Genomic DNA, 8,346 nt, shown 5'->3' with positions numbered 1-8,346 from the left:
AGGTTCCTATGAAACCCATTTTGCATTCAACCCCTTTTCCAAGATGATTGAACACTAACATTAAAACGAAATTCCTTCTAGAAAATCAAAGAGAAGATGAAGAGAAGAAGAAATTAACTATCATTAATCCATCAAGTACAACAGAGCTCCCTCTCTCAATGAGAGGGAATTTAGCTACTCATAGCTCAGAGAAAAGTACAAGAGATGGAAGAGATGATAAAGTGAAAAGTAAATCTAACTATAACTATTAGCTCAATTGCTTAACCCCTTTCTCAGTACTTTCAGGGGCTATTTATACTACTCCTATCACTAGAATAAAGAAATATAAAAGAGAAAAGAAAAATACAATTTGGAGGGAAAAGAAACTTAATAAACGTGACCTTCTAGGCTTGTGTTTGGCTGGCGTTCAGGTGGTGTGCCACGCCTAGCCTCTAATTTAGCTTGGCCCGCCATGCCAAGCTCTTCAAGTGGCACGCCTTCTATGTTGATGTCCCTGGCGTGCCACGCCTTCGAGCCCAAGTGGCACGCCCAGGGTCTTCTTAAGTGTTGGTGTTGGCCTGGCGTGCCACACCTTCGAACCAAAGTGGCACGCCCATGCTTTTCCTTCTTCCTTTCTTCTCTGGAAATTTGAACTAGCATGGCATGCCCGGGGTCTGGCGTGCCACGCCCATTATATGTGCTTGATTCTTCTCTCTAGCCAATTGAACTAGCGTGGCACGCCCAGGGTCTGGCGTGCCACGCCCAACATTCCTCTTTGATCTAGTAGCTGGCGTGCCACGCCTGGCCCTTCAAGTGGCATGCTCAAGTGAGAATCTGGAGTTGGCGTGCCACGCTTTCGACACCAAGTGGCATGCCCAGTCTTTTCTTTGGCCCTTTTTATCATTGGCGTGCCGCACCTTCGACACCAAGTGGCACACCCAGCTTTGCTTTGGTCTCCTTGAGTGTTGGCGTGCCACGCCTGGGTCTTCAAGTGGCATGCCCAAGTGACAACTGAGAACTGGCATTCCACGCCTTCGATACCAAGTGGCACACCCAGCCTTTTGGCTTTCAACCTCCTCTTTGGAAACTTGTACTGGCGTGCCACGCATTGATGCTCAAGTGGCACGCCCACCTCAATGTGGCTCTTTTCAGCTTGGCGTGCCACGCCTGGATCTTCAAGTGGCACGCCAAAGTGATGATTCGAAGCTGGTGTGCCACGCCTTCGATACCAAGTGGCATGCCCAGCCTTTTGGGTCTTCAATATTGCTCTCTGGAAACTTGTACTGGCGTGCCACGCCTTGATGCTCAAGTGGCACGCCCCTTTAGTGTGATTCTTTTCAGCTTGGCATGCCACGCCCAGCTCTTCAAGTGGCACGCCAAAGTGACAATTTGAAGCTGGCGTGCCACGCCTTCGATATCAAGTGGCACGCCCCTTTTGTGGCCTTCATCCTTGCTCTCTGGAAGCTTACACTGGCGTGCCACACCCAGCTCTTGGCGTGCCACGCCCATGTAAAGGTTTTGGGAGTCCTTTTTGGAAAACTGTGTTGGCGTGCCACGCCCAGCTCCTGGCGTGCCACGCCCATACAATTTCTTCAATCATGCTCCTTTGGAAATCATAACTAGCGTGCCACGTCCAGTTCCTGGCGTGCCACACCCGTATAGAGAGCTTGAGGATCCTTTCTGGAATTTTGTACTGGCGTTTGACGCTCAGCTCCTAGCGTGCGACGCCCATATATTTTTGTGGTATTTGTTCCAAGTGGCATGCCAGTTTCACACGCCCAGCTTGTTTTATTGTTTTCTTCCCCTTTTGTTGCTCTTTTTCACCTGAAATTCAGCACAAACTTATTTCAAAGCAATGTACCAAAATGTTCATCAATTAGTTCATGAATTGCAATGATCAAATGATATTATGCTCTTTTATGGTCTTTTTTATGCAAAAAAAAAGGGTAAATGATGCAAGTCATCAGTATTCATATTCATTCAATCACCAATATCATGCATGATTCTCAAATCAACGTTAGGGAGTGTGACCTTCTCACCTTCCGCTATGGGTTTCATCCGGGAAGGTCTAAGTGCCCGGCCAATAAGTGGGACAAATCACAACCCTTGTATGTACCTAGATGGTTCCATTCTCAATCCGGAGTAACTGGAACAAATCACAACCCTTGCATCTACCTAGGAAGCTCAAATATTAACCCAGAGCAAGTGGGACAAAGCCACAACCCTTGCATCTACCTAGGCAACTCTAATATCAACCCGGAGCAAGTGAGATAAAGCCACAACCCTTGTATCTACCCAGGAAACTCAAATATCAACTCGGAGCAAGTGGGATAAAGTCACAACCTATGTATCTATGCAGGCAACTCAAATATTAACCCGGAGTAAGTGGGACAAAGCCAAAACCCTTGCATATACCCAGGTTGGTATCATATTGATCAAGCTCATTTTCATCATCCAATCATGTCAACTGATCCCTTCAATCACTTTCAACTCATTTTGAATCAATAACTTCATTCCCAACGCTTTCTACCCTCTAATCCACCATCTCTATACTCACTATAGCGGGTTACAAAAGTGAAAAAGCTGGTTGGATAGGCTAAAACAGTTAAAAATTATCATTTTTGAAAAATAGGCAGTCCTGCGTACGCATGCCTCGTGCATATGCATGAATCCACTTTTGTGCGTACGCGCAAAAATGCACATGAAAATTGTTCAGTTTTGAAATGCAAGTCGTGCATACGCATGACCCCAGTTTTCTGCAATATTTGTAGAATTCAGTTTTTAACACCAATTTTAATCATTCATAACTTCCTCGACAAAATTATGTTTTCCCATATTCTTACATCGATTTAAAGCTCCCATCATCACCTTTAATTTAAGAAAAATTTCATTAAAATCTAAACTCCAAGTGCCATGTTATGACCCATCGAAGTTGGTTGAAAATCTATTTGTACCAAATTTCACAAACGTTCCTTTTAACCAATTTCTCAATCCAATTCAATTCAAAACCTTTTCCTAAACATACTTGTTCATACCCTGGCCCAGTAACTGAGAGCCAGGCTCAATAACACACAAAGGCCCACCAATAAAGGTGGATTTCACTATAAACCCGACCTTTTTAAGGAGGTCAGACAAAGATATAGAGGTCCAGCTCTACTTGACCTAGCAAGTAAGTGCCTCTTTAAATCTCTCCTACTATCTCTATCTCATCTAGAAGGTAGGTCCCAACAGAATCCTAAGATAAAGGAAACACTTATCTATCAAAATGATAGCACTACCTAACAAAGGTGGTTATCAAACTCTACTATAAATATATTGGCAGCCCCCCAGGTATAACTCACGTTATAATCTACTAAAAACCTGCTCAAAGCCTAACTTAAGCATCGGAGTCTCTTGCAAGTACCACCCCCACCTCCTTACGAAGAACTCAGACAGGCAGCACCTTGGCACCAACAAGTCAGATGCTACCACTCAAAGGGACCTAGACCTCATGTTCAGGCCCAAATCAACGTTTCAGGTAACCCTCGGAATAATACTCAACATACATACGTCAAATACTCTGCCCTTTCAAACTATTGCAACACATAATCAATCGATTAAAATTTTAGTATAGACATTCATACATCTACTATCCACAACCAAATTAGATCAATTATCCAACTCAACATCATCAATTCATCAATCAGAAGATAGCCACACCATCACTTACCTCAACTTACAAAATAGGGATTCTTCACTCTATCACGGCCTCGGGACAAATTGCCATATCCATTGTCATTATAAGAATTAATTTCACAATCTCATATCCAAACTCAACAACAATTTGATTCACAATTCACAACAACAACTAACGTTTGATATCCAATATATTATAATTTTCTCTCAACCAAACAATCAACCACAACAATTCATCAATAATCCTAGGTTCACTAGCCTAGGATTTTATGTCACATTACATGGTATTTATTCGAAACTTAAACCCATACCTTAATGACCTGCCAATCTCTCCAGCATCTGATCCATGAAGGGAAGCGGAAAATAATATTTTCTAGTTGCCTCATTGAGTTTCCTATAGTCAATGCACATCCTCCAGCCTGTTACTATTCTTGTAGGGATAAGTTCGTTCTTCTCATTGGGTACAACTGTGATCCCTCCTTTCTTTGGAACCACATGGACAGGGCTCACCCATGGGTTGTCAGAAATGGGATAGATTACTCCTGCCTGCCATAGCTTCATAACCTCTTTTTGGACCATTTCTTTCATGACAGGTGACGTTAGGATTTTTGCCAGTAAAGAATTTCATAAAAACAGTCGCGTTGTAGATATAGTCTCTAAACCGACAGAAATCCCTTCGTACAAATGTTTTGGTTGTCACAAGTAACAAACCCCTAAATAAATTGTTAACCGAAGTATTCAAACCTCGGGTCGTCTTCTCAAGGAACTGCAGGGAAGTATGTTCTTATTATTGGTTATGGAGATTACAGATTTGGGGTTTTAAGAATGAGGAACAAATATGACAAATAATTTAAATGGCAATTAAAAATAAATAAATACTGTAAAGTAAACTTTTGGCAAGGGATGAGAAATTGGAAGTCCAGATTAGTTACCCTTCTCAATAATAAAGAAGATTGAATCTTAATTCCACTTAGTTGACCTTTACTAAAGCAAAGGAAAGTCAAGGGACTAATTAGCTTGATCTTCGAATCCTATTTATTTCCTAAGAAAAGGTTGGGATTATTGAAGTTCAGTTCAATTAGCAAAGATAACAGTTATCAATTATATTGAGCTAAGATAACTCTTGAGTTACTGATTTCTTAACCAAGACCAAAAGGGGAAAAGTAAATCTATTGGAATAAAGATGTCTTCAGAGTAAAAGCAATAATAGCATAAATAAAAGAAATCAATCATGAATTGAAATACCTTAAATAACATTAATAAGGGAAATTATAATCTAACATGAAGAGTTCATAAACTAAATTGGAAGAATAAATAAAAATAAAGAACCTGGGATTGAGAGTCATTCCTAAAACTAAAAGAAGTCCTAAATCCTAAGAGAGAGAGAGGAGAAAACCTCTCTCAAAACTAGATCTAAATCATGGAAAAGTAACTAAATTGGTGAGCTCTCCCTGAATGGATGCATTCCCTCACTTCATAACCTCTGGTCTATGCCTTCTGGACTTGGATTGGGCCAAAAAGGGCTTCAGAATTCGCTATGAGCATTTTCTGCAATTTCTGGTGCGTGGCCTCTGTCACGCGTCCGCGTGGGTCATGCGGTCGCGTCATTCGGAGCTTTTCTTATCATGCGGTCGCGTCAGTCATGCGACCGCGTCATATTCGTTCTGCTTAAGGCGCGCGGTCGCGTCAATCATGCGGCCGCGTCGCTGCTTCTTTGCGCTTGGCATGCGTCCGCGTCGCCCATGCGATCACATGGATGCCAGTTTCTTTAGAAGCTCCATTTTGTGCTTTCCTTCCATTTTTGTATGTTTCCTTTCCATCCTTTAAGTCATTCATACCTTAGAAGATCTGAAAACTACTCAACACACTAATCACGGCATCGAATGGAATTAAAGGTGATTAAAATAATTAATTTAAAAGCATAGGAAACATGTTTTTCACATACATCACATAATAAGGAAGGGAAAGTAAAACCATGCAATTAACATGAATAAGTGGATGAAGGATTGAATAAATCACTCAAATTAAGCACAAAATATATAATAAAATATGGGTTTATCAACCTCCCCACACTTAAACAATAGCATGTCCTCATGCTAAATCCAAGGTAATAAGTAAGGTTAAAGTGATGGAATGTTATGCATTGCAATCTAATCTAAATGCAACTACCTAAATGCAACATGCAATTCTAATTTATTCACTCATATATAAAGCTTACAGGTAGTTAAATTAATTCACATTCTCAAGGAGTCAAAGATGTATATATAGCCAAGCCTTAGATAATCAATAAGCACTTTTACAATTGAGATGGGAGAAAAAAGCATTTTATGAACTTGCAAGACAATTAGATAATTCAAACAGAGATAAATGTTAATGAGCTATTGAACCCTCACTGGATTTGTGTTTACTCTCTAGTCACTCAGTGTTTATTGGGTTAATCACTCTATTCCTCTTTTTATTCTTCTTTTCTATAACTTTGTTCTTCATCTAACCAATCAACAATTATAGAATACAGTCATACCAAAAATCATGAGGTCTTTAATTAAGGTTGTAATGGGGCCAAGGTAAAGGTAAGGATATATGTATAAGGCTAAGTGAGCTAATAAGTGAATCTTTAATTAGACTAAGATCTCACCTAACATACATACTTAGTAACACAAAACTTCTTTACCTATTTTTCCATATTTTTCCCACTTTTGGATGTTACATGCTCATGTTTCAACTTTTGTTCTTACTCCATGTGCATTGCTTTTATTTTTGCATTTGGGGAATTCTTTTGTATCCCTTTTTTTTTTAAATACTGAAATTTATTTTTTTTAATGCACATGGTAATTTAATCACTTTGATTTCTCATGAGCATGCTTCCCAAAATTTTTAATTTGAGTTATTTTATTCCTTTTAAGTTTTCTACCTTTTGTTTTTATCATCCATGTTCCCAATAGGTTTCCCACATTTAAACTATTCGTAATTTTCTATCTTAAGCTAACCAAGGATTCAACTTGAGATTTTTATTTGTTTTTCAGCTTAAGGCTAATAGTGTGGCTAATAGAATAAAAGGGGATTTAAAGGCTCAAGAGGGCCTAACAAGGGTGATGTGAAAGGTAGGTTATTTTGGGATAAGTGAGCTAAAAATCAAATAATGGCCTCAATCACTCTTTTGGTATGTATCTATATTCTATATTCTATATTCTATAATTGGACATATAGATTAAAACAAAGTAAAGAACATCAGAATATAAAAGAAGGGCGGAACACACAGGAATAAAAATTATGGTTTGAATGTAACCATACAATTAAGCTCAAAACTCACAGGCTATGTGTTCTCTAGCTCAAAAATCATTTATCACTTATGTATGTCATGCAGGTTTAGTTAAAAATTCTCATTATTCTCAATGTAAAACTTATATTGAATGGCTTTAAAGTTCTAGTGTTTCTCCTTGATGAAGTGTTGTTAACTTAACTACATGATGTAATGCTATATATACAAGGTTTATGGATTTAAATCTGTTATGTTCAAGTTCCTAGCTTACTTCTTTTTTATATTTTCAATTTAAACTAAGCTATCTTATGATAAAAAGGGTAAACTATACTAATTAATCCACTAATAAGTTAGAATTGCAAACTAACTAAATAACTAAGATATGAACTAAAGTGCAAAATGCAGAAATAGAGTAAAACCAACAGGCGTCTATTATGGAATTCACCCGACCCGAGAGTACCCATTTGGGGAACGTCCGGTGCAAAAGTAATTGAAATACATAAAAGTAGCAATGTATAAGTACTCAGAAAATAAAAATAAAAATAAAGAGAAAAATACAGAAAAATATCCAAAATAAAAAAAAAAAGAGTCTGTAGTGGTTCACCAAAATAATATGCCAGAGATGGCGACCTCCCCACACTTAAAATGAAGCATCGTCCCTGATGCTCACTCAAGCAGGGTGTGAAGGGGTGGCATCACTGGAAGGGATGGTAGCTGGTGTCTCTGTGGTGGCAGGGGTAGGTGGTGCAGTAGTGGAGGAAGAGGGACCGGCACATCAGCAGTGGCAGTCAGAAATGGAGGTCTGTAGCCCAAGGCCAGGAAGTTCCTACTGTGCAGGATGAGCTTCTTGCACTCTGCAGCAGGTGGCCTCTCATCAGCATCCTCCTATGGCACGTCAGCTCGACGTCCCAGCTGTGTAACCAGATAGGGAAAGGGAAGAGTGCCTCAGACGTGGACCCTGGCCATATAGTTCCGAATAAAGCGTGGAAGGTACAGGTCCTTGCCCTCCATCACACACCATAGGAGGGTGATCATAGCGGCTGGTATCTCAGTCTCGTGAGTACTCGGCATAATGTAGTTGCTAAATATCTGATGCCATAGCCGAGCCTCATCGTTCAGGTAAATCCGCTTGATCCCTTTTGGCATGGTGGTGTTTTGACCCATGATCCAAGGAACTGACGGGTCAAGAGCAATCCGAGCCTTGACTGCATCCCAGTCAAACTTCATGAAGTGCATATCCTCCTCAGCTTTCTGATAGCCATCTGTCTGATTAGTCTTAGGCAGAAGTTTCAGAACCTCTTCTATTGCCTCCTCAGTAACCAGAATCTGCTTCCTTATGAGGTTCACTGCATCTAGGGAAGTTTTGAAGTAGTTGTAGTAGAATTCCCTAACCCAAGATGCATTAACCTCAGTCAGAGGTCTCTCCAGAAAGA

The sequence above is a fragment of the Arachis ipaensis genome, chromosome B05 (assembly GCF_000816755.2).
Source record: "Arachis ipaensis cultivar K30076 chromosome B05, Araip1.1, whole genome shotgun sequence".
Classification (NCBI taxonomy): domain Eukaryota; kingdom Viridiplantae; phylum Streptophyta; class Magnoliopsida; order Fabales; family Fabaceae; genus Arachis; species Arachis ipaensis.
Note: the sequence above shows the minus strand (reverse complement) of the source record.